This window comes from Agelaius phoeniceus, chromosome 2 (genome assembly GCF_051311805.1).
Source record: "Agelaius phoeniceus isolate bAgePho1 chromosome 2, bAgePho1.hap1, whole genome shotgun sequence".
In the NCBI taxonomy this organism is placed as follows: Eukaryota; Metazoa; Chordata; class Aves; order Passeriformes; family Icteridae; genus Agelaius; species Agelaius phoeniceus.
The window spans coordinates 69,696,990-69,724,477 of record NC_135266.1 but is presented as its reverse complement, the minus strand read 5'-3'; the positions used below and the strand labels follow the sequence as shown (position 1 = coordinate 69,724,477).

At 43.4% G+C, this 27,488-nt stretch overlaps 1 long non-coding RNA gene across 1 annotated transcript; it reads left to right on the top strand.

Annotated features, from left to right (window-relative positions):
- Positions 1-1,180: 1,180 nt before the first annotated feature.
- LOC143693361 (uncharacterized) lies at positions 1,181-24,493 on the top strand. The gene is made up of 3 exons (XR_013180945.1): positions 1,181-1,398; positions 21,788-21,876; positions 23,281-24,493. It is a non-coding gene; the product is annotated as an uncharacterized LOC143693361 (long non-coding RNA).
- Positions 24,494-27,488: the final 2,995 nt, after the last annotated feature.

Sequence of the window (27,488 nt, the reverse complement as noted above, 5' to 3'; positions counted from 1 at the left end):
TTTAAATTTGTTACAATAAAAAACCAGCAAAACCACAAACAAATAACAAAAAAAAAAACCAAACAAAAAAGAAACCACAAAAAAACAAAACAAAACAAAACAGAAAACCCCCAAACAAACAAAAATAAATAGTCCACCTGGTACCTGGTGCTCCCTGTCTCATTCATAGTGTGGCTTTTTGATCATTTGGGCAGCAGCAGTGTGTCTCTCCTAGTTCCCCTGATTCTCCTGCCATTTGCTGGAAGTTATCATGAATGCTGACTCCTTGATCTGGAGTTATTTTACATTTTGCCACCTGTTTCTCCCATGCCCTGAAGATTTAAGCAAATAGCAAGGCAGATTTGGAGGTCCAAACAAAGCATAAAATGCACTTCTTATTTCACAAAAATTATCTACATTCAAATTAGCTATTAATTGCAAGAGGTACCTTCCTCTAAGTTCCGAAAAAAAAGGTACTTTGCAATTGCCAGGTGAAAACCATTTTTGCATCTGTGATCTCTGCAAGTGTTGTCCTACTCATCTTAAGTGCTTTCAGCTTGTAAATTATTCAGATGAAAACATTATGTTGCATATGATCACACTGAAGAGCTGTGAAACAAAGAGTATTGCACTGGGACAGAAGAAAAGTATGCAGAGACTTTGCAAGTAGCTTTTTCTGCTCCTCAAAATCCTAAATCTGCAAGGATTTCTGATGTGTACAGGACAAAACAATTGCTCTCCAGTGCTTAACTTGATAGGGAATGTTCTCCTCACCCTTCCAGGCCATTACTTCTGCTGAAGCACTGTAGCAGCAAACACAGTTCATAGTAGGTGCTTCTGGGGTTTTGTGCTATTTGGTTAACTTCATAACACTAAAATGTTTAATATTGGACCAGCTTTCTTCTCCCTTATTTTGTCCCCACAGTCTTGCCTTGTTTTTATTTTGTAAGCTCTTTGTAACACCTCAGGCAATACGGACTGTCAAAGACAAAATAAATCTCCTGGTACCACTCAGTTTGGCTTACAGAGGTCTCTGGTACCTGGCTTCTGTGTGGACATGACACAAATTCCAGCCTGTGTGACAACAGCTTAGGACTCAAGGATTTTTGCCCTGCTCGTAGTCTTATGCATGAATTTCATGCTAACAACTCAGTGTGGCAGTCACGTACAGCCTTCCTCCACCTCCTCCCCCGCTGCTGCTGTGTTAGGAGAAATAATTCTCACTCTGTGGCTGCTAGATAACAAAAGATAAGAAAAAAATCCCTGTAATGCATGAACCAGGCACCCCTCACCGATTCAAGCTCAGCTGTGACATTGTGCTACAGGATGGCCTCACATATGACCTGGAATATGGACCACTGCTCCATCAAACAATTTTGTAACGATGCTCAGGGGCATGATTTACAGGAGGCAGGGACTGTAAGTGTGCTGCTGGTTGTAATCCCTGCTCAAGTGTGTATCAGGGATGTTTGGGTTTTCTTTTTCTGCATGCTGGAGCCTGGGTGAGACAAGCTGTTTTTTGATTGTAGGGATTGGAGCTACATGCATATTGTTCTCAGTTACACAGCATGTTAGATTACTAACATTTTAGAAATCACCAGCTCTTCTGGCAAAGCCGATCCTTTTCTGCAGTCTCACAGCATGAGTATTGTTGTCACTTGAAAACGAATTTTTCAGGATTGTGGTTTGTATCACAGCTCTCTTCTTTCCCTAATTTAGCTTCCACTTGTGTTTTTCATAGATGCAGATAGAGTATATGCTGGAAAAACACCAAGCAGGGCACCATTCTTTTGCTTTCACTAGTAACATGCTCCTGTTGATAGTAGCTGTTGTGACAGGTGGGAGCCCTGAATCTGTAGCAGGTTCCCTCTGAGCTAGTGACTCCATAAAGCCAGGAAATGATGAGCTACACTATGGGAGTTTACACCAGAAGTGTATGCAATAGGTACATATCAAATACATGCATACAAGAAAATCTATGGAATATGGTAAAGGAGGGGATACAAATAAAACAAGTTTAGTGAACACGGAATGCTTGGCTGGGGAGGGGCTTTAAAAATCATCTAGTTCCAACCCCCCTCAAGGGCAGGGACACTTTAGCAGGCTGCTCAGAGCTCCACCCAGCCTGGCCTTAAACATTTCCAGGGATGGGGGCATCTACAGCTTCTCTGAGAAACCTGTTCTGGTACCTCACTACCCTCACAGTAAATAATTTCTTCCCAATATCTAGTCTGAGCCTGCTCTCTTTCAGTTTGAAACCACTCTCCCTCATCTTGTCACTACATGCTCCTGTGAATTGTCTCTCATGGTAAATGCATCAGAGAGTACAAGTGCTCAGCCTCACTTCAAGCCTGCAAAGAGCTTCTGGAAAGGAAATGTGTGATGAATGCTGCACTGTGCATCCCTCAACTCCTAAATGTCTCTTCTGTGAATAGGACTTGGCAAAGAGGAGCCAGACAGCCAGACACAGAGCTGTCACAGGCAGTTTGGGTGAACCTAATTACCAGTAATGTGTGAAAAAACCATGGGTTTGGAATGCTGAATTACATGGCTGGCTGTTCAGATGGAAGATGGAGTACAAGCCAAAAACATCCAAATGGTTCTGCAATTCTAACTCCACATAGTCCTGGATATTGGCTCTGCAATGAGCAGTTCTGATCTGACAGAGGAATCAAACCTCTCATTTTCATAGTATGAGCTTCCCAAAAGGGGGTTGCTGCTCAGGCCAGCCATTCCCGGACACTTGCCTGTGTCAGTCAGGCCACAAACCAACAGTAAACCCACCAAGTGTGGAGTTGAGGAGAAGCTCTGTTTTTCCTGACTGAGCTCAGCCTCCAAGTGTTGGTGGAGAAATGAAAGAATGTGTGGATGGGCAGGAGGTAACACTGAGGAAGAGAAGCTGGGATGCTGGAGCCTACAGGACTGCTTGAAGAAAACAAAAGCTACTGAGGATGTGAATCCTCTGGCAGCAAGTGCAGCTAGACAGGCATAGGAGAAACCACTAACTGGAAGAAATTCCTGCCCATGAATGTTGGCTGCTTTGTCTTCTGAGTCAGGCTGGGTTTCTCAGAGGACACAGTGACATGAGCGGCTTCCTGGGGAATGACAATGCTGAGGCTGTGTGCAGGACCTGAGCGTGCATGACATGAATAACAGATTTCCACAAGTCAAATCTCTCTGAATAAAGAAATGTCATCTCTTTCTTCAGCCAATTATTTATTCACTTTCATGAAAGCAGGATGGGGTGAGAGAGAGAAAGAATACCAACAGACATTGGAATTCGAGGGTAGAATTCTAATTTTAACTTGTCTTTTACTCATGAGGCAAAATTCTTAATATAAACATTAAGATTGCATGCTCCTATTATGATGGCTGCATGAATAGGCATTGCTGGTGCTGGTGTGGGGCCCTGCCTTGCCAACAACTGGCTTTGATGCAGTCAGGTGTGCAAGAAAGAGAGGTAAAGGAGCCAGGCAGCAGCTCTTCCTCAGGGCATCAGCAAGAGAAGGAGCCAAGGCTGGGATGGATATAACCTGGGGTGAAAAGAAAGTTAAAGTCAAGTCTGGCTGGAACCTTCTGCTGCAGGGGAGATAGAGATAACATTAACAGGAGCAGCAGCTGGAGCTGTCAGGGCTGGGCTTTGCAGTCACTTGGAGATGCCTGTACAATCCTGCTGGGACTGCCTTTGGAAAGCCAAGAGAGCTGAGCAAATTTCCATTGCTTTCAGTATTGCCCCTCTTGCTTCCTGCTCTCCTCAAATCCCTTCCCAAAGGTTTCCTGTGCAGAATACAAAAATGTCTGCTGTGGCCAGCCCTTTTGCTGCTTTCATCCTGCTGCCTCTCCTGCAGGATCTACCCAGTCCTGCTTCAGCAGCTGGATCCTGGCTCTGGGCTGTGTGTACAACGTTACAAATGTGACAGCGTGGCTCCGGATCAATCCCTGCTGCTGCCACCTGCAGCGTGTGTACTGATAATGAAGAAGAGTGCTGCTCTGCCCCCATCACTTACCATCTTAGCATCGTGTTAATTACTACTGCTCAAGGAGCTTCTTTGTGCAGTAAATTATTGATGAAAGCAGCTCTGTGAAAATTTGAAAGTTTTGTGTGTCATTCTCCTGAATGAATAACAGTGCATGAACACTTGCAGCAAACACCACATCTCCCTGATCTGAAGAAAGGGAGGGAAAAATAGACAAAAGCACTTTCCTTGGGTTACTGCAAGGGTACAGAAACTATTTCGCTTCTCTCTGATCATATTTGATTTTCCAAGGAGCTATGTTCATATTAAAGAGTGACTGAGCACTGGAGCAGATTGCCCAGAGGGGCTGTGGATTCTCCCTCACTGGAGATATTCAAGAACCATCTGGATGCAATCCTGTGCCATGTGCTCCAGAATGGCCCTGCTTGAGCAGGGAGGCTGGACCAGATGTCCCACTGTGGTCCCTTCCAGCCTGACCCATTCTGTGTTTCTCTGAGTGTAGTGAGCTCCCAGCAGCTATCAGGAGACACTCAGCTTGAAATGAGGAGACAGCAGTGGATTAAATATAGGATGCTTCCTTCAAAGTGTTGCATCCTCATTGTCTTATTTGGGGAGTATGCATAAATCAGATCTTGCTTGCATAAATATAGTAAATTTATTTAAGAAAATAATCTAAGAGGAAAAGAATTGTCTGCTGATTAATCCAGAGCTGCCCCTTCTAGAAGCACAAGCTCCAGGCTCTGGGGCAATGTACTGCACAGCATCACTGTGGGTGTGACTGGCAGCCCCATGGGTGACTTTTGTCTTTAACATTTGCTTTCTTCTGTTACTTTGCAACTTTGGACAAAAAATGAGTCTTGAAGTATTTCAGAGGCTGAATTCTGTATTTCAGGTATGGTTTTGCCAGCAAAATGACTATCTCTATTACAGCATGAGAAAAAATGCCCAGAATGGGCCAAGGAGGGACGGAGAAAGCAGCTGTCAAAAGGGAAAGTTCTGTTCTGTTGGAGCAGGAAGGCTGGCACTTGCCTGGAAAGGCAGGAGTAGGCTGGGCAGCCTACACAAAGCAGCTGCAATACTGCCAAAGAGGCAGTGCTATTCCTTTGCTCCCCCTCCAAACTGAAGTTAGGCAGCTAAATGCATCCCTTTTCCTGCTACTGTTGGCAAGAGGAAAAGCTGGAGCTGTGCTGGGAGATTCCCACATGGCTGTGGGTGATGGGAGAGCAGGGGTGATCAAAACCTCTGCCTGTGCTCCCAGCTATGGCACAGCTCAGGATGCTGATCCAGCATGGGAGCTTTGGCAAAAATGAAAAGAGCAAGGTTTTAGTTTGGCAAATTGCTTGCTGTGGAGTCCTGGAGATAGGGCTGTGTGGTACTTTCAGGGTGCCCCGTGGCAGGAAGGAAAAATGAATCTGACTCCATGTTCTTAGAAGGCTAATTTATTATTTTATGATATTATATTTTATTAAAGAATGCTATACTAAAACTATGCTAGAGAAAGGATACTTACAGAAGGCTTAACAAGATACTAATGAAAAACTTGTGACTCTCCAGAGCCTTGACACAGCTGGCTGTGATTGGTCATTAAGTTAAAACAGTTCATATGAAACCAATCAAACAATGACCAGTTGGTAAACAATGTCCAAACCACATTACAAAGCAGTAAAACACAGGAGAAGCAAATCAGATAATTATTGTTTCCATTTTTCTCTGAGGTTTCTCAGGTTCCCAGGAGAAGAAATCCTGGTGAAGGGATTTTTCAGAAAATATGACAGTGACAGTGCTGTGACCCTTTAAATAATAAACAGACAGCCCTGGGTGACCTGACATGATCACATCTCTCAGAAATGGCACGTGGAGTCATGGTTTAGTCTGCCCTGAGGGTCACAGGGGACAGGAAAGACAGGAGGACACAAGGGCTGCCTGAGGAGGTGACACAGCCTGGGCAGAGGGCAGGGCTGAGGGAAGAGGATGCAGTGCTCACCCAGTTTCTCCACTTTTTCCATGGAAATTGCTCTGTGGACTGGACTCTGCAACAGGCTGGGCCTCAGGAAGGAGAAAAGAGTGGTAATGAGGACCTGAATGGGGAAAATGTGGGACAGAGAGATGAGAGAAAGGAGCAAGTGCGAGGAACCAGGGAGGAGGAAAGGTCAGAAGCCAAACAAGGTATGCAAGAAGGAAGGAAATCAGCCCAAATCAGAAAGCCAGCTTCAGAGGCGTTGGAAGAACGCAAAGGTGTGAACAAGTCAGCCACTTTCAGCTTAGAGTGTCCTGACAAGGACATCTGCACATTTCAAAGGGCTGTGGGGCTGCAGTGGGAGCACTGCTCTGCACTTCCAGGTGCTTGGGGACATGTCCCACCTGCCAGCCACTGCTCAAAAGCTGCTCTCAAGTCCCAGGAGGGGCTTTCTGGGTATCCAGAAAAAATTGTCCCACTCGTGTGTACACAAGATCCATAACTTAACCAGACACCTTTAAAGCACTTTACCATACTTGCATAGAATTTTCACAAGCTGCAAACTATGGTTTTCTCAACAATTTCTTTCTAAGGAGCCTGCAACTATCATAATTTGTTTTGTACTGCAGAAAAAGCCCTGGGCTTCTTTCCTGGCTTTTGTTTTCCTTCACTATTAAGCAATAATTATACCACTGTATCCAGATGTCTAAAAAGTAGCCAAACAGGTTTTCATTTTATTCAATAGTATAGCCAGGTTAAAAGAAGAAGGGAATTAAGCCCCGTTGCCATGATCTGCTGAGAGGTGAGAGGATCCTTGCCAAGATCCTGAGATAATAGAAAGCTGGAATTTATCAACTACTGGAATAACTCATGAACTCATGAACTCATGATGGATTTAATCAAATTATTGTATTTCTAGAGAGAATTGTTCAGAAGTGCAAGCTTACATTAACACACTCATTTATGAATGATTCTTAAGCAAAATCAAAATAACCTTCCTCAGAAATGTGTCTTCCACTCCCAGGAGTTGGGAAAAAAAGGCTTTAGGCCAGTGCCTATGGAGAAGTTCAAGTGGGTAATAAAGAAGTGCATGAGTCCACACAGCACTGTCTGTGAACTACAATTTTTAAAAGCCTAAAAAGCAGGACTGCTATTTGCTAAAGCATAGCTCTGTTCTGTGCACCTAATCCTGAGGACAGGAGATCCTTCAGCAGCCATATAATGCTGAAGACACTGAATTGCCCAGAATACTCTGAACCCCAGAATATTAAAAAATATTAAATTTAAAAATATGGAAAAGTTATATTTTTAACATACATTTTCTCTCCATGTCCAGAGTGGTTACTTGTTTATGGTTATGGAATGTGGGAGTGTAAGGTGTTTGCCTTAAATAAAAACTATAGGATAACTCTGCAAACAGTATTACAAAATTTGGCTACATTCATATTTACTTTCTCAAGACAGATATGACATTTTAATGTAAAATGAACCCTAATCTGATCTATATTAGGGGGAAAAATTAGTTACTAAAATTCTGATACTTGTCCAGAAATCAACATGAAGACAAAGACTGTGAAACCATATTATTTCCAGCTGAGTAAAAATCTGCAGTGAAAATAAAGAATTCTAATTCATTCATAATTACTCTTCACATAATGTCTGTGTCAAAGTTGTATCATACACACTTTTCAGAGTCATAGACAAGTTGAAAAATCTTTCATGGAAAAGTCTGCATTGCAAAAGGAAGAATTCAGTGTGTGTGTTTGTGTGCACGTGGGACAGCTTTGGGGTCTTGTAATTTGATTTTTCTCACTTGGAGGACAAGTCTTTCAAGCAAAAACAAGAATAAGAACTGAAGCCTCAGAAGTTCATAAATAGGATTTTAGTAAAGGTTTGGAATATATCAAAGAGAGGAAGTCTTACATGAGATTCAAATTTCGCATTAAAATTCTCCTGTAATATGAAATTTTTCATTCTGTTTTAGACAACATATTGCTTGGGTTTTGTACAAATTGAGCAATATATTTGGAAAATTATCCTGATTTTCTGATCCTGCTCAGATTGGCTCAGAGGCAGGATCCACATCACTGTCCCTGCTTCTTTCCCTGTGCAGCAATAATCACTTGCTGGACACTCTTCTAGAAACCACAGGAGCCTTTCCATGACACTCCCAAATGCAGCCATATGTTGTGAAGACCTGAGGCAAGGGTCAGCCCCACTGCCAGAAAAGGGTGCTGTGGAATGATCCCTTGATTATTCCTTTGTCCATGCCATAAGCAACAAGCAGGATGCGGATCCCAGGTGGATCTGACATCTCTTCCCTCTCCATTGTATTTAACAGGAAGCTGCTGTGCTGCACTCAGCCTGGTGAGGATCACATTCTGTTTGCCTTCCCTCTCTGCAAGGTGTCTGGGGTGTCCCCTCAGCTGTGTGAGGGGACAGCCACACACAGAGACCTGAGGTGACAGCAGCACCTTGCCCACTCGTGGAGCCTGGGGGTGGCAACTCCTCATGTGCTTTTTTAGGAGGCTGCCAAGGAGAAGCCAAAGTGTGTGTTGGTTCTCACTGTTTCACAGCGCAGCAAACTCCTTCTGGGAACAGAGCAAGTGGTTCATGCTTGCACTATTTGTGTGGTATTTTCAGGGACCCCTGTGGCAGGAAGGAAATAATGAATCTGACTCCATTCTTAGAAGGCTAATTTATTATTTTATGATCTATATTATATTAAAGAATACTATACTGAACTATACTAAGGAATAGAGAAAGGATACAGACAGAAGGCTAAAAGATACTAATGAAAACTCGTGATTCTCTCTTCAGAGTCCGACACAGCTTGGCCCCAGCTGGCCAATAAGTAAAAACAATTCACATGTTGGATAAACAATCTCCAACCACATTCCAAAGCAGCAAAACACAGGAGAAGCAAATGAGAAAATATTGTTTTCCTTTTTCTCTGAGGCTTCTCAGCTCCCCAGGTGAGAAATCCTGGTGAAGGGATTTTTCCAGAAAACATGACAGTGACACTATTGGATCCCCCTGGCCTTGATATCAGTTCAGGTCTTATGTGATGTTCCTCCACAATATGCTGTTGAATGTACAAAGCTGTAGCATTAAATAGGTCACTTTGTCTCTCTTCATTATAGTCCTAATTTTATCACTCTACTCACATTATGTGCTTGGGTGTTTATTGACCTTGAAGTCAGACCTAAATGGTAGCGTATGGCTGCGTGCTGCCCTTGATGTGAGTGAATGTGAAATCCAGCTAATGCCTTTTGAGGGCCTGCATCCAAAATATTTGGCGCTTAGGCAGGTTCAGTACAAATGGGAGGTGACACTGATTGACAATACCAGCTTCCTCATGCCTACCCATTCCCTGCTTTACACTGGGGATGGAGGGAAAAGTTTTACCTCTCCCAAAGAAAGGCATTTTGCCTTCTGCTCTGAGAATTGGAGGCCATTTGTCTGAGGAGAGCAGTGGGTAAGTGGGTTTTCTTTCAAATGACAAAAAGCAGGGTTGGACCCAATACAAGAAAACGTCCCTGTTAACTACCGTGTGGCACACCAGACAGCCTGCTGTTGCACTAAAATATTTATAACTAATCATTTTGTTAAATGAAACATGTACTTTATGACACCTTTTGTAATTAACAAGCCATGTTCCAGCTGATTGTGCACATGGTGTTCCACAGTTTATTACCAGGTACTACAAGGAGACATAATAAGTACCTACAAATAACCGCCCATATTAAGATGTAGTATTGCAAAGAGAAGCAATTAAGCTCCTGGGAAGCTTAGTGTTATTTGTTTGTAAACAAGTGCAAGGGTAGGACCTTTGCCAAACAAAAGATTGGGTTAGTGGGATGATAAAGCAATAAACCTCGCAGTGCATGAACACTTTGTGGTGGAGCTGCAGTCGGGGAGTGATGAGGAGGCTTTAACAGAGACTTTAATGAAGCTGGATTTTGCTGACAAATGGTGCTTAAAGATACTGGTATGGTTAAGCTGTATTTAATGATGCCTTAGATGTCCTGAGTGCTGGGATTAACACTGAAATAATGGCTCATGATCTCAGTAAGGCGATCTCAGTGGACTTTGGTCACACGAACATATTCAACATTCACCATTAAATTCTCTGATTTGCAGATTAAAGACTAAAGTAAGAGGCTTGAGGGTGTTGTGCTGAGGAGAAACCTCAAACACCTGTCATTCATATTGTCATCAACAAATCAGAGGTTGTAGGTACAAGGAACTCTGAGACATTCATTTTAATCAAACCAGAGAGCAGTGATGTTGCAAAGATCACTGACTTGACCACAGCAATGCAGAGAACTAAATCATCTCCTAAATTTTCCTGCTCTGCAAGCACAGGACAGCCACTGCCCACTGGCCCCATTTTCCATGGCTGCCTGTCAGGACAAATCTAGTCAGGATGGGATTGCTCACTGTGCTTCATCTTGGAGTCAAAATCTAGAGTAGGTTAAAACAACTAAAACTCAGCATTTTCAAATGGCAGATGTGGTCTGAGGTAACAGCTCCAAATGCTAATTGAAGCATCTTCTGAGGAAGAATTATCCCTTGATTAGAGCCAACAGAACAGGTGTCTTGTTCCTGTTATCCCTGCCTGGCAGAACAAGCCGGGTGTGCAGCGCTCAGGGTGAGCAAGGCGGGACAAAGCCTGGTCTGGTGCATTTGGGCAAGCCTTGCTCCATCAGTGCTTCCCAGCACATACCCCAGCACTCCTGAGGAGGGATGGAGTGGGGAATACCCCTCTGATACACACAGATGCCCCTTCATCTCTCCTGAGCTGCTGCCGGCTTGCCTGGCTGGCATGTGCAAACCTTGTGGCAGGGGGACAAGGGACCTCACCCCAGAGGGGCGCCACTGCCACTCAGGTCGAGCCAAGGGACAGGCAGGGACACTACATGCTCACTGTCAGGCATGTGCCATGGTCTAGGGCCCCTGTGCTGCAGGACTGGGCTATCCTGTGAATTAACCAGAAATGTGGCATCTTCTGTCTTGCTCTGAATGTAAAGGCTGAGGCTGGCACTGTTGGTTATTTGGAAACTGGCAGTCCTCATATATTTTTACTTTTATTGGTACTCTGGGTTCAATTTTTGCAAATTGCTGAGAAGTTTTGCCAAACCAGTGGCAAAACTTCAGCTCTCACTGGCTTAATTGGTCCTTTGGTAACAAATATCTATAATGGGAATTAACCATCTGCAAAATGCTGCCCCACTCTATTGGTGTCAAATCCCCACATCCTTACTTGAGATCAGGGACTGAGGGGGCAAAACACATCTACATACATGGTTTTCTTGCAAAACATTTCCTGGCTGTTTCTTTTTCTAAGGCTGTGTCTATATTTGGCTCACATTCTCTACAGGGGTAAGCTTTTGTGTTTCAAATACAATGCAAAGCCAGGTAAAAAGTTAAGGCTCAGTTTGAATACTGACAAAATTATTGTGAATTTTCACTTCATTTAACTTTCTTATCTTTGTTCTATCTTACCTTGATCTGTCTGCAGGGTTACTGATGTTCCCTGGATAGTCTTTGTCTGGTTAGTTATACCCATCCTGGTAGGGTTTTTTGATGTTGTGGGATCAGTTTCTTTGAATTTGCCCTAAAACTGGAGGCAGAAGAGCTGAAGAGACATGTAACTGGATGAAAAACTCCTGGTTTTTTTCTTTCATGCTGAAGCCAGCAGATGGTGCTTACTGCCTTTGCACATTTCTTGGAGAAGCCCCACATTATCTGTCAGTTCGTTTATGGTATTTACCAGGGAACAGCAACAAGGCTCACAGCCACTTGTCACTTTTCAGAGAGATGGAGAATTGGGTTCTGAAAGTAAGACACATCCCACAATGTTGAGAGCTTTAGAATTTCAACTCCCTACGATTTTGGATGTTTTCACAAACTGTTTTCTCAAAATGATGCTTTGCTGCTATCACAATAATTGGTGCAGTTTGTGTTGTTGTTGGGAGTTTTCTCTCCTTAAAATTGGAAAGAGTGAGGAAGATAATGAGTCATAGAATCTCCTTGGATGGGTTTTAAAGTGGAGCTTACAGAAGGAAGCTCTAAGGGACAGGTTATGCCTCTGGTATGGGGTAGCTGAGGCCCAGGGGAGCCAGTTCGAGTTGGGATGATTTGCAGGGAATACTGAGGAGTGTGTGCTTCCAGGAGGGGTGTTCTGAGACCTCTTCAGCCCAGAGAAAAAGGGTAATAAGCTCTCAGAAAAGCATCTTCCCAACCCATCCCGCACTGGTAAAGAAGCACTATCTATCCCCACTGATGAGTGTTGTGTTCCCATATGTGCTTTGGGAGACTTTTACAGCCTGAATATTTTCCCAGAACAGCTGTTCTATAGCTGTTCTCTCTCCCAGTGTAGCTGATATTGCTGAAAGGTGCAGAGAGGTTGAGTTACATGGTTTAGAAAAACCCCATAAGCAGAGGTGCTCTCTCATGTGGTGATGGAGAGCAGTGCTGAGGATAAAAGGCTTGGTTACACATTTACACTCATTTCTTCTGTGCAAAGGGCTTAACTTGTACATTTTATTTACCTGTGTATTCCACCTATGTATTTCCTTCCTATGGCCACAAATCAAAACAGGAACTTACCTGGCAGACTGCATCTTTCTGTGAGCGTCTTTTATTCAATATTAATCTCATTCTCTTCCTTGTAGCTGAATCATTATGTCTACATTAAAGCAGTAATTTCTATTTCCAGCCACAAGTCGACAGTTTTAGTAATAGGTAACAAATTTGCTTGTGTTTAAAACCAGTAGGAATTTCTTTCAAGATAATGTGTGTCCAATTTCTGCCTGCTTCCAGCCCCAGCACAGTGCCTGTCAGTGCCATCTGCATTTCTAGGAGCAGCCTCAGGTTTAAGCTTTTCATTTGATGATGCAAGCTGAAGAAGTACTCTCTTTTTTATTTCTTTTTCATTATGGATTACCTGATGTACAAACCCAGCTAGGTTTTCTACATGGGAGGGCAATTTCCAAACCCAGCAAAGCTTATTAGAAAAGTCAGCAATCTGACAGCTGGGCTGGATGAATTTTCTGACCACTTTTACCAGATTTGGCAGCTAACCCCGGAGAATGAGAGCTTCAGGGAAGCTGTGCTGCTCAGTGCTCTACTCTTTCAGTCCTCAGGTTTTCTCCAAAATATGTTTTTCCTCCCTATCTGCGTGTTTACACTGGAAACTTGGTGAAATTACAGAAATATTGGTGCTTTCCTGAGGCTGACAGCTAGTTCTTTTAACCTCACTGACAATTATTAAGATAAAAGATAAAAATCTCTGATGATTAATATCTTTATGATTTGATCAAATGTGCGTAGTGTGAATTAAGGATTTTCTAAGTAATACAGGAGAAGAGTGTGGCTAAGCTTGGGCAGAGGAACCAGGCAGGGTCTGGCCCCTTGTGAATCCTTACTGAGGAATTGGTGTATTTCAAATACCTGGAACTGATATCTATGGCCTTAACAAAAGGAAAAAAAAAAACCAAAAAAACCTCTTGAGATAACTTTAGTTTTCATCTGTGTCCAGGAGTGCTGAGCACCTGCCCTTCATATTAACATTCTATCACTGTCTGAAAAGATGAATATTGGAAGAAAATGGCAAGTGGTTACTGAGGTATTATAAAGATACTACTCAGTTTTTGGTTTATGTCATGTGCAGGCTGACCCACCTTGATCCTTAAATAACCTATCTACAAGAAAAAGGCTTGCATAATCAGGTTTTTTTCTGTCCTACTTCTGGGAGAAGGTGTTGTTAGCAAAGTGCTCAGCAATTCGGTGGCCCTGCTTCTGCACAGCACAGGTAGCTCCTGAGCCCTGAGCTCCACAGGAGATGTGACAATGGCCTTCCTTTCTTTGATGCACTGGAGACATAGAAAGGTCTCTCAAATCTGTTTTGCCCCCAAAGAAATCAATTACAGAGTTCTTATTGATTTCAGTGAGGGGGAAAAAGAAAAACAAACACTGTTTATGGGTAAGTAAGTAAATTTATTTCACAGATATAGAGGTCAGTGCTTACAGAGCTTTGCAATATGAAGCACTGAGCACCTCTAGCACCACAGTGAAGTCAGTGCTGCCTTGCTGTGGTGTTCTTTATCACTCAGCCCAGACCTTCCCCCATCCAGGCTGTCTTCATCTGCCCACAGGAACAAAATGAGAGGAATCACGTTTCCTCCAGGTCACCTTGGGTTTCCATAGTGACTATTTGAATGTGATTGTCTTATCAATCAGAACCTTCTTTACTCTCATAAGCAACTATAAAATCTCCTCTGGTTTCTATAGCAACCATCTTTAAACCCATATATTTATTTTCTCTAGGCTTAGCTGAATTGTTGGAAATAGTGCAAATTAACTATTAGTGCAACATTTCTCATATTTTTTTCCCTTAAGCTATCCTTTACTGTCATCCAGAACAACAATTATGATGAGGCTACTGTCCTTTTGTTTCAGACCCTCTTTGCTGACTAACCACATGAGCAATGCCTCTTAAACACCATGGGTTTCATGAGGAGCATGGTAAACCCCAAACCCTCTGGAGTTCAGTCTTTCTCTTCCCAATTCAGGCCCCTATGCCATTCCATCCCCATGCACTGAGCACAAAAAGGTGTTGTTTTGATATCCCAAATCTCTTCTTGTAAATAATATGCAAGAATAGCACCTTCCCTTCAGTAAGCTCAAAGCAAACTACAGTGTTACTTAACAGCAACCCTGTGAATTACTTAAATATTATTGTTGCTGCAGCACAATTTGCACAAGGTTAATGGTCCATTTACACTCCAAAACCAATAAATGTCAAAAATTTTATGGAGTTTTTTCAACTATATGTGGTAACTGGAGACAAGGCTGATACCACATTGCCTATGGTTTCCTTTCACCAGGCAGCAGGTTCACATGAAGTTTTCTGTAGAACTGAGACTGGCACAGTCACAACTACACTTTTACTTCATGATATGGCCAGGAACACCCATTGCTTTCAGTCTCAAAGTTCACCTTCCTGATGCCATGGTTCGACTTGGCAGGAAATTCAATGCCATACGGCCACTCCCACATCCTCCCCCACTGACCCTCCAGCAGGACTGGGGTGAGAAAAAGAGTAAAATTAATGGGTTGAGATAAAGACAGTTTAATAAAACAGAAAAGGAAGTGATAATAGTAACAGTAATTTTAACAGCAATAAATATAATAAAAATATAATATAATATAATATAATACAATATAATATATAATATATAATATAATACTATATACTATATACTATATACTATATACTATATACTATATACTATATACTATATACTATATAATATATAATATATAATATATAATATATAATATATAATATACAAAACCAGTGATCCACAATACACTTGCTCACCACCCACAAGAATTCAAGGTTATAATGTGCCTAATTCAAGATAGATTATAGATAATTTTTCTGCTCTGTGGCAGTGTTTTCTGGACCCGTTGGTAGCAGCAGGTTGCAGACATACCATATCTGCTTCTGTGCAACTTCCAGGTTACAGGGCAAGAGAGGCTCTCAGCTCCATCTCTGGTTCTGCTTTCTAGCTGTTCTGGGCTTTTCTTTCTCCTCTTTCTCTGTAGTAGGAAAATTATTTTGGTTTTGGCATGAGATGAGAGACTTGTTTGTTTTTCTCTTAATTTCTACCTTTTCTCTAGAAAGGTTTGGTCCCTACAGTGTCTCCATCTGCTCCCCCTTGCCCAGAGCTGTTGGGTTGCTGGCAGAAGGCAAGTTTGTGCCTGTTCTGCATGTGCAGAGACACCAACAAAGCTGCAGTCAGTCCACCTTGCTTCTTAGGAAAATGCTTACCAACAAAATTGAAGAAGTTCAAAGAAAGGTGAACAAAAGAGCCAGGAAGCTGAGGCTGTGGTCACATATCAGGGAAGGACAAAAGATTTTTGTGCCAGCTGATGGGAAATTCAGTAATTGAAATCCTATGGGTATGAGAGGAGGAATACATCGAGATAATAAAAAGGAGAGGAGTTAACTACTTCTAAAATTAAAAGGAGGAATGTGTAGTGACTCAGGATCACACTGCTGAATTCACAAAAGGTGGTTGGTACTGCAGGGGCTTGGGCCCTGCAGCTGCCTGGCTGTGCTCAGGGAGGTTTCCAGGCTTTTCCAGGGTGTCCCATTGGTGTCCTGATGCTGAGCTGCAGATGAAGGAGAGGAAGGGGAAAGGGGATGCCTTGAGGCTGGCTGTGAGAGCTCCTCCAAGGAGAGCTGTAGGGGACCAGACTGTATTTAGAACCCCCAGGGAAATAAAAGCATTTGTGCTCAGTAGGATTATGGCCTGCTTGTGCCAGGAGGAGGGCACTGGGCAGTGCCTGCCTTGCTGGGCAGGGGCTGTGGAGTGCCAGCACAGAGCTGGGGACACAGCTGTGGTGGCCTGGCTGCCAGTGCAGGGAGGGAGTCACTGGTGTCTGTGCTGATGTGAGCTCAGGGCCATGGCTCTGTTGCACTGCTTCAGACATGGCCAGAGCACAGCACAGCAGCTCTGCTATCAACACAGCAATTCCTCTGCTCATACAAATCCCAGAGTAAAATCACTCCTATAAAGAAATGTTTTGCAGAAACACTTTTTTTTTTTTTTCAGTGGGAGCTTGCCTGGAGCTCTTTTTCATCCCTGAACTTTCAATCCCACAGCATTTTTTTCCACACAGGTCCCCCCCCCCCCCAGGTGCACAGGTCTTTCAGCTCTGTGCAGGGTCCTGCAGCACTGCTGCATGCTCCCAGGGCACTTGCAAACCTGGATACAAATCTGCTGGGTCCCAGTCAGAGAGGGGATGGCAGGAGCCCGAGTGACTTCGGGTTTGATGGGGAGATGGCTGCAGGCAGAGATGGGGCACAAGGAAGGCACAGAACACTTCTCACCAGCTGCTTCCTTCAGGCAGACACTGGCAGCTCCTCTGCCTTCTTTCAGTGGCTAAACCTTCCTGAGGAAAGCGACACAACTTCATTCTCTAAAACACAAGTGTTGAGAGACTTGGGACCATTACATTTGACTTGGCATGGTAAGAAACTCACAGGTTTATATAAGAATTGTCTAACCTGAAGCTGTTCTTTACTTAACTTCAGCCAATGTGCAGGCATGTTCAGAAGCCATATAGCTCCCATATTTTACCTTCACATGTCTGAAGATACTAAATCATATAGTCATAAAATGATTGTATAAAATACTATATATATTCACTGCTGAGGTCTGTAAAAGCTACAACAATCCATTTTTTTCTATGCAGATTTCCGGAAATTGTCTGATATCTGAATGTGGAACTTGTAACTTGTGTAATCTGTAAAAAATAAGCACATGCCCATTGCTGGCAGTAGATGAATATTTGCAGAGCTGAAGTCAAACACTTAAGAACACGGAGATGCTGAAGTTATCATTGCAGTTTTATCTTGTAAATGCTCCAAAGAACAGAGTGTTTCTTTCTCCACTTCCCACCTCCCTCCCCAGGCAGGCTGAGCTTTTCTTCCTTCTCTTTTCTCTTTTCTCTGTGGACTTCCAGAGCTGCTGGCTTTCAGCTTGCACAAGGACAAGCAGGGATGAGTTCTGTGCTTGCTTTTATGCACCTAGCATGCAACCCCTTTGTGTTACTGTGGATACATTTGTTTTTCACTTTCTAAAAGTGAGGAAAAGGGGCAGCTGGGGAGAAGGGCTGAGAGAGGGTGTTTTTGCACTGTGGTTTTCCCCTGAAGCCTGTGGTCGGCCGGGTGCAAGGCCTATGAGAGCACAACTCAAAAATGACAGCAGGCCTGCCATATCAGGGGCAGATAAGAGCCACATTGCTTGCAAAGACTGAAAGCCTCATTGCCCTTATCTCCGTTTTCAGAGCCACTGAAGCCCCGTGTCTTTCTTTCTCCTGTTTGCTTGATGTATTGGGGAACTGCTGCTGAGCAGCTACACGAGCTCCTGTCTTCCTTGGGGCATGTGCAGCATGGCCTGCAGTCCCTCCCTCCCTCCCTCCTTGCCTCCCTGCTTCTCTCCCCCCCTCCCTCAGGAGCGTGGGGGGCACAGGCTGTGCTCATTTAACACACCACTCTCTAGCTGCATCTTCTCAGCAGCTGCCCCCAGGAACACGACTTTGTTATTTATGCTGCTCCCACTCCCACCGTACTGTGTGGGTCCAGAGCCTGCTGTGGGTTTTCCCTTGGGTGAATGACTCAAGTGGCAATAAGAGCCAGCAGCTGTGCTGGAGACTGCCACAGCAGCTTCCACTAGATTAACCCTGGAGGACTGCCAGCAGGAGAGAGGGTCTGGCATGCTGCTCACTGGGGTCTCACATCCCTGCAAGGTGGCTTCAGCCCCATGCCTTGAGGTGACTTGACTTCCAGCCTTCTTCTGAAGCAGCTGAGCAGCTCCCACAAAAATAGGAGCCGTTTCTGTAGGAGGGACTGTGGAAAATCACTGGACTCAGATTTAAAACAAGCTAGCAACACCACTGTCTCCATCCCCCACTGGAAGAGGGTTGGGTGTGCTCTGAGCACAGTCACAGAGCAGGTCTTGCAAATTATGTGATGGTTGTCCTCTCCTGTGATACCCACCAGTGATACCCACCAGTGATACTCCCAGTGTCCAGGGAGACACAGCCTGGGCCTGGGCAGCTCTCCACCCAGCAGTGCCTGCTTAATGTATCCTCCAGACAAACAGATCCAAGTTCCTATTCACCCTCTGGCCAGCATTGACCAGCATTGGCTAACATTCCATGATGTTCAACAGAAAAGAAAGCCACTGCATGAAAGTAGGGGCAAGCAGTGAGAATTTCAGCAGAACCTTTGATATACCTTTCTAAGTCCAAACTTTCTTTAATTAAAAAAAAAAATTAAAGGCATCTGAAGTGTGGGATTTTGAAATAAGAAAGCAGTTATTTGAGCCTCCTGATGCTCACAGAGAGGCAGGAATCACCTGCTTGACTTGGTAGCAGTGGGTGAAGATACATTTCCTTTCATATTGGTTACACCTCTGTAGGCACTATAGCTGGTGCCTGCAGCAGAGAAGGTTGTGTTTGCATCCTGTGCTAGGCTGGCTGCAGGAGGCAGAGATGGAGGCCTGGAGAGAGGGGGTTACAACAACAGGCACTGTCTGAGTACTCTGAAGAGGGGCAAGCAGTTAGCAAATTTCTGGAAAACTCAAAATCATTTAAAGGACATATATGAGAGTGGATTGGGCTTTTCTTTTTCCTGCAGAAGGGAAGTGTGATGAGATCTGTGACTGCACCTATGAAGAGGTGAACAGGAGTAAGTGAAGTTTTCCCTGACATTGTGTAAGTCTTGTCTCAGGGTCAGATGCATCTGGTGGGAGTTTATACTGCAAGTAACTGTGCCTTTCTGTGGGAGGTTCCTCCTCTGAGACATTCCTGAGGGATTAGTCACATTTGTGTGCCTCAGAAAGAAATGTGTACTATGGCTTTTGGAAAGAAAAGAGCAGAAATCTACCCAAGCAGAGCTGTGGTGCAAGCAGAGGGAGATGCCTAGCCTGGCTGAGCAGGCTGAGGCTGTCCATGACTGGCTCTGCCCACCCACAGAGTGTGTGCAAGTCAGACACAGCTCTGAAAAAATGAATTGTCTGTGCTGTTCAACAGAAAACAAAACTGGGGCTTGAAGATGGGAATGAGGATGGGAAGTAAGTTTGCAGACAGCACCAAGCTGGGTGGGAGTGTTGATCAGCTGGAGGGCAGGAAAGCTCTACAGAGGGATCTGGACAGGCTGGATCAAAGGGCTGAGGTCAGTGGTGTGAGATTCAGAGAGACCAAGATCTTGGTCTGGTACTTGGATCACAACAACCCCAGGCAGTGCTACAGGCTAGGGGCAGTGGCTGGGAATCTGCCCAGTGGAAAAGGACCTGGGGGTGCTGGTGACAGCTGGACATGGGCCAGAACATGCCCAGGTGGCCAAGAAGGTCAATGGCATGCTGGCCTGGATCACCAATAGTGGCCAGCAGGACCAGGGCAGTGGTGGTCCCCCCAGACTTGGCACAGTGGGTCCACACCTCAATTCTTGCGCTCAGTTCTGGGCCCCTCACTACAGCGAGGACATTGAGGGGCTGGAGCGTGTCCAGAGAAAGGCAACAGAGCTGGGGAAGGGTCTGGAGCACAAGGCTTGTGGAGACCTGCTGAGGAAGCTTGGCATGTTTATCCTGGAGAAAAGGACGCTCAAAAAGACCTTTTCACTCTCTACAATTGCTTGAAATGAGGGTGTAGCCAGGTGGGAGCTGGTCTCTTCTCCCAGGTTACAAGTAACAGGACAAGAGGAAACAGTCTCAAATTGCACATGGGAAGTTTCAGACTGGATATCAGGAAAAATTTCTTCACTGAAAGAGTGGTCAGGCATTGAAACGGGCTGCCCAGGGAAGTGGTGGAATCACCATCCCTGAAGTATTCAAAAACCAGGTTGATGTGGCATTTGGGGACATGGTTTATTGGTAAGCACAGTGCTGCTGGGCTAACAGCTGGACTCAATGGTCTTAAAGGTCTCTTCCAACCTTAACATCTCTATGATTCTATACATTTAAGTGGAAAGTTTGTGCTACTTTCCAAAATCCAAACTTTCTTTGTTTCTTTTTTCTGTTTTCCTTTGAAGACAGCTGAACTGGTACTATTTAGTCTTGCATAGCCCAAAAGTGCTAACCAGAGGACAAAGTGCATCAATAAAATGTTCTGTAGTTTCCAAGAGGAACACTAATTCCAGAATGGAAAATTATTACTATTCCATCCCTTTAGAGACCAGTAGGTAAATTTGCTCATGTTTGAGTACTTGAATTAACAATATGTAAGTACCACATCTCTTTCTAATTTCTGAAAAGTATGTTGGTAAATCAAAGACATCCAGAGCTGTCTGTCCTGAATGTTTTTCTGGGTGTACTGTAGCTGTTGGGTGGAAATAAATGTGTGCTTTCTAAGTAGAAAGAAAGATATGATCTATTAGCATAAAATAATGTAAAATTGTTTTAAATTAAAACTCAGACTTGGTGTTTAGAGCTTGGTAAAAAATGAAATGGACCAAAAATCACTGCCACCAGTAGAACTGGCTTTTTGGCCTGGAAACCAAAACTGTGCCCAAGATACACAAAAGCCTTGGGGATCTTTCCCCATGGTAAGTGGTGCTAAACTGTCCATCTGCCCTCTCTGCCCCACTGAGAAGCCACCCAGTTGCTTGGCTGTGGGCTGACTTTGGAACATGGAAGCAATTTTGTTGAGGCCAGCTTGACTAATCAGCCCAGAGAGCTGGGTGTGTCTGTACATTTTTGCAGAAACACCATGAGGTTTTATTGTCCTCTGAATGCAGAATTGTGGATGAGGATTTGGCAGATGAGGTCCATTCATGCTCAGAAATGTCAGCCCTTTCGCAGAACAATATGGTAAGGATCCACCTTGGATCAGTATTTTGAGTGCATTATTTAATTAGAGAAATAAGTTATTGCATAGGGTAAGGCAGTTATTGCACAGGGCACAACAGATAAAAACTTGGTTTTGATTTAATTCAGGCAAATGAGATTTTTGTGTTGCGATGTTAATTTAATCAGAGCATTGCATGATCCTCAGTCACTGCCTTTCATAAGGTCTAGGAGGAAAATTCAGAGACAGAAATAATAAAAACCTGGGAAGGGCCAGGAGGTTAAAACTGCATGGCTGTGAACTGAGATGGGAGGTGGAAATCAGGCACCACCAAGCTTGGGGCAGGGTCAGGTTTATGTGTATGGTCTGAGCAAGCTGAAGAACCTGCCAAAGAATTGTTTCTTTTGTGTTTCTTCCCTGCTTCCATCCAGCCCCACAGCTACAAAGGAGATATCCTGTGTGACAGCCACCGTCCACTCACTCTCCTTGCTTCCCTTTGTTACAGAGGTGACTCTGGGCTTTGGATCTTGACTTCCAGCTGCAACTGCCATGGAATTCACACTCTTCTTCCCACTGACTGTGCTGGTGGAAAAGGCAAGTGCTGTTTGGGAAAACAATAAATATCACCCAGCTTCCAAAAATCTCTGCAAAACAAACATTGTGAAAAGTATTTAAGATAGATTGAAATGATTTGGTTTGACATGTATGTTTGCTTCTGCCACATATTTCTCTTACAAAACTAATTTGAAGTGTATTTCTGAAGGAAAAGAAAACTGGCTTTGTTCTGAAAATGCTTAAACAACCTCTCTTAGAGGCTTGCTGGACTCTACAAAGGTTGTGCCCTAAAGTGAAATCTTAGTAAAATCCATCATTAAGAAGACTGCTTTGCATTTGACTCAGGTTTTCTGGTGTGAAATCGTTCCAGCTTTTTTTGACCAGCTCTATTGAGAGCTGTCAGTGGTGATATCTGATGCCAGCAGTGGCCTTGTGAGGCTGTGAAGGGAGCTCTAAGAAATGCTTATCAATGCATTACCACTTGCTTCAGAAACAGATTTATTACTTTACCTTCAACACAGTAATGGGGACATCTTGCTGTGTCAACATGATGTGTTTTATTCATTTAAGATCATTTGTTAAAGAAAAGTAATTCTGAATGCTGCAAGTTGAGTAATTCTTATGTTTTTTCACACTTAAGCAGGCTTGCAGTGGACATACAGTTTTCTTTCTTCCTATTACTTTCCAAGCTGCAGTCACAGGTTGTACCCAAGAAATATTTCTATAGGCTTCCATGGCTGGGTTGGGGTCTGGAGCAGTGAGTCTCATTTCCAGGGAGCCTCAAGGCAGGAGTTAACATTAGAATATTGCCCATGTCCCAGCATGTGTTACAGCTGTGTGCTGTATGTGGTGCTTTTTAAAAGAAAAGACTATGCTTATGTGTTTCTTGAAAACTGTGAATTGTTTCTCAGTTTGCAGTTATAATTATTCTTCCCTGTCCCTCTGCTTTTAATTTGTGAATATGTAGATGCAGATTATTGATTTTGCAGTATCTTGAAACAAATCTCATCATTTCATGACAGTGCCACACACCTCTCCTGTGGGGCAAAATCTGCAGGACCTCTGGCCCTGCCATGACACAGTGATCCAAGAGAGCTCTGATTTTTCCCAGATAACAGGACTTGCTCTAATGTCTTTTATCTATTTTAAGGTTGAGAGTTTTTTCATCAAATATGTATATTTTATCAATCCCTTCCTTTTTTTAAATAATAAAGTTTTGAATGAAAAAATTAATTTCTTAGAAGGCACCCAGAGAATACTTGAGGTGGATGGTAAGACTGATAAAGGCAGTGTGCGAGGGAGATTTAGTAAATAAACACCTTGTAAGCATGCTGATCAGTGGAGGGAGGTTTGGAATCACTGCTTCTAACCCTAATTTCAGCCATTACTGCATTCTGCCATTACTGAGAAATGGTTTTGCCATCACCATTTGTTTTCCTGCAGGTTTCTTCCATTCCTGGAGCCTGCTTGGCTTCACACCTCTCAGTGTGTGTACACCACATAGAGCCAAGCTTGGCACTGTGTGTGCAACTCCAGACAAGCGACATGTGAAAGGAAGGAGGAAAAGCATTTTCTCTCTGAAAAATTGCTGCTGACATGCATCCAGCCACTCTGGGTTTTGATACAGGCTTGCACATGATGCAGTGTATGTCCATTAAACAGCCTGGGCTGTGCTATCAGACTGTAAATTGCTGATTAATCACACAGCCAGCCTGGATGTCCATCCCAGCCCAAGCTCAGCTTCTCCATGTGACTGATGGCAATGGATGTGTGCATGCTGACAGCACCAAGTGTCACATCCTTGGGAATTCAGAGCAGGAGCCACACAATGAATGTGGAACAACTTGCTCCGACCTAGATAAACTGTCTGAGAGCTTGTATGTGTGTGTGCACATTTGAGCAAACATGATAAGAGAAAATAAGGATTTAAATGAGCAATGTCCTGCCCTGTATAACAATAAACCAAACAAATCAAAATCCCTTCTTCTCCCCACACATTAATCTCTTTTCTCCTCTTGTTCATTCTCACAAATCTGTCCTTGGTATTGCAGTGGCTTGTTTACAGCATAGCAAAGTTTGCCCCTGTGTAGCATTTCAAGTAAAGCAATTTAATGGCCCATTGGCTAAATGCTGACTAACCTACTTTGAATGGAGTGGGAGGTAAGGACTGAGCATAAGCTCAGCAAGGATTTTGGCATAACATCCCATGACACTCACATCCTTGCAGTTTAGTGGGAGCTATTTACCCACGTGGGGCTTTTCCATGCTCTGCATGAAAACTGTTTTAAAATTTTGTTGCATTGAAACAGCATTACTGAGGCCCTGTCGGAACCCAGGAAATTCCTCTGGCTACCCTGGAGGACTCAAGCCCCTGCCCAGAGGCTCAACTCAGAGACCTTGGCACAGAGCCCAAGACCCCTGTGCCTTTGATTTAGCCCTTGGAAAAAACAATTACCAACCTTATATGAAGAATTACAGGCCACGAAAGTTTAAGTAGAATGATAGTGAATTTATCACGGGGTGAAAAATAGATTTTTGGGGTTTTTAGCATGGGGGTTCAGGGGCCAAGATGGAGGAATCTGGGTGTGTCCAGCCTTTCTCCTTCTTCTTCTTGGTCTCCATCTTCTGCTGTGATGCTGGCACTTTTGGATTGGTTTAGAGTAGAAGCTCACTGTCTAACATAGCTGATGGGTATTGGACAGTAATTGTAAATATTGTACACGTAGTTCTTAGTATAAAAAGATAACACTGCCTCTGAGGCGGGCAGAGTGCCTTGGACTGTCTTGTTGAGCAGACCTGGGCAGGCCAGGAGAAAGAATTTTATAGATAAAAAACAATAAACAACCTTGAGACCAAGAAATGAAGAGCTCTGACTCCTTCTTCAAGTGCCAGGCTAGGAAAAGAGACTTTCTGATGTATCTCAGGGTCACTCTGAGGAGCTAAAGTCCTGAGAAGGCCTCAGGACTCAATTTTCACTTGTCAGGCTTTGTGCTTGGCCCTGCACAAAGCGTGGCCTCTTTGAGATGGCATTCATCAACACATTCTTCTCTACTGACCTCTATTTGTGTATGACTGGGAATTGTATGGGATGTCACACATTCATTCCCTGATTTGCTGTAAATAGGAATCACAGGCAAGCACACAGGAACACTTATTGTGTAGGTATGGTCTTGCATAGCTCAGTTTGGGCTGGAAATATCCAAAGCACACAAGCCTGTAGCCAGCTGCTTTTCAATGGCAGTGTGACTAAGTTACTTAACTACCACACCCCTGGCAGCCCGGGAACCTCAGCTCTGACCTAACAGCAGGCAGTACCAGGCAGTGATGCTGTCACAGGGCTCCTGGTAGGCACCTGTGGATCTCTGTGCTGCTCTGCCTCTGCTTTGATAGACCAGAGTCCATGTGCAAAGACGGAGTCCTGCTGTCCCTGCCTTTGGAGGGCACAGCTCATCTCTGGAGTCTGCCTGGAGAACACTGGGGTAAGATTGCTAAGGGCTGAGCAAGTGGCACATGGCAGGTGTACAGGGAAGGAAAACCTGCAGGAAGCCAGTGTGGCCTTTCCTAATCCTAATCCTAATCTCCTGCTGGAGCCATGGGTGGGTGAGCCCATACATCTTAGATTCATGCACTGCTCTTGCTGTTTAGACCTGTACTTTTCTCATGTCTCTTCTGCTTTAGTCTCCATCTGTATTTTAAATCACTAGGACCTACAGCTGACAGGATAAGGTTTCTTCATTCCCAAGGGGGTGCCTTTGGGATTTTTCTATTTTTTCTATGCAACTTTCATTCTGAGGAGGAAATACATAGGCAAAAATTTTTACTTCCCTTAGCCAGGGTAACTATAGACCAGTTTATAAGACAATCCAAAATCTAAAATGTTAAGAGGTTTTATTATGCCTGCTATGCCTTTTTAACGATAACAAAACATGGAAATTTTATGCTAAAGTTCTTGTTTGTTCTGTTCAGTTTTGTCTCCTTCACCACTTTTGAAAGTCAGCTGAAAGCCCTCTGAATTAAAACTCATTGAAATCAATACCAGTTTGGGGGAATTGATCAAGGTCCATGGAACAAACAAACACATCTCTCTTTTTGGAATATTTTCCAAGGAGCTGTGCTGTGGTTTAATCACAGGGAGGCACAAAGCATAAATATATGCATGGAACACAAACATTATCTGCACCAGAGCAGTAGACACCCTGACAATCATGCTCAGCTGTAACAACAAAGTTAAAAACTCCACTCAAATCTAGCAACTCAGTGACTCTTCCACTTCAGTGACTTCACCTGCAGAGTTTACCAGTACTCCCAATTTACACGAATAAAGAGCCAACCTGATAATTGAGAACTTTATTATAAATGATAGAAGTATATTTGATATTCCAGAGAAATTATCTTATTTGGGCTCTATCATTTGCACCACACACCCCCTCAGGAAAGTCAAACCTATTACAAAATGGGAGCAGTAAATAATAAAATGATATTTCACTGAGGGGCAAGGTACCTGACCAAGAATTAAAATGTATCACTTAGACTTCAATTGTAGCCAGTGTATGTAGTGGTAGTCTGCCAAAACACTCTAAATCAAACCTGTGTGAAAGAGGTTATACAATAGATAAATTTTAGGACTTTACCCTTTTTTTTACTTATTTTGTCCATATCTTTTCTGTGGCTCTAAGCTTTTCTTGGCTTAAAATACTTTAAAATTTCATGTAAAAATACAGTTTCTCCGACTATGCATAATCTCACAGTTCTTCATTCCACTAAAGCTTTCAGGAAAAAAAATGGCAAAGGGAAATACAACAGTTATGACAAGTCCCATGTATTTTACATAAATTTTAGCCATCTAAGACTCCAAATTGGACAAAGAGTAAATTTAAGGCAACCTGATGTGTGCTGTGAGTTTATAAATTTTAAAGACTGAGTTAACTCACAAGTCTGTTATGCTGGGAAGATAAAGGTGGTTAAGGAATACTTATATATGTAATTAAGGTTAATAATGATCCAAAAAGGCAATCTGATTAGGTCCAGTTTGAGTGTTTACCCCTAATATGATCTTAAACATTTTTAGTGGGGCATTTGAGGTTTTTGTATACAGCACACATTTTCTGAATAACAAACAAACATTTGTACTTATAAGACACTTTTCTCTGATATGTCAAAGGACTCTCAAGCATTTCAGAATACAGCTTGAGAAAGGCCGTGCCTCAAAAATAAAACCACACTGAATACTGATGTAAATTCTCCCCTATTAGCAATGTCACTATAGCAAAACAGCTGTAAAGACTTGGGTAAAATTGGGAACTCTAAGAAACACATATGTGAATGCAACAATACACAGCAGCAAAAATGCTTTTTGAAAAGAATGGCAAAAACTTGCTTTAGAGGAATCAAGTTATCTTTCTCTCTCCTTCCAAAAGGACAGTCAAACCTTTGTGCAGTATTCAGTCAGTAAAATATTAAGGCCCTTACACCCTTGTACTAGTGAGATTCAGCTGGCCAGTAATCTCTGTCTTGTGGTGCTGTTTTTGTGCTATGTTGCAGCATGAAGGGAGCTGCCATCCTGAACCTCCTCACCTCCCTGTCACTGACACTGAGATCAAAGTGAAGCTGGCACACAGGATTTCCCCATGTGTCTGGTAAAAGGAAAATTA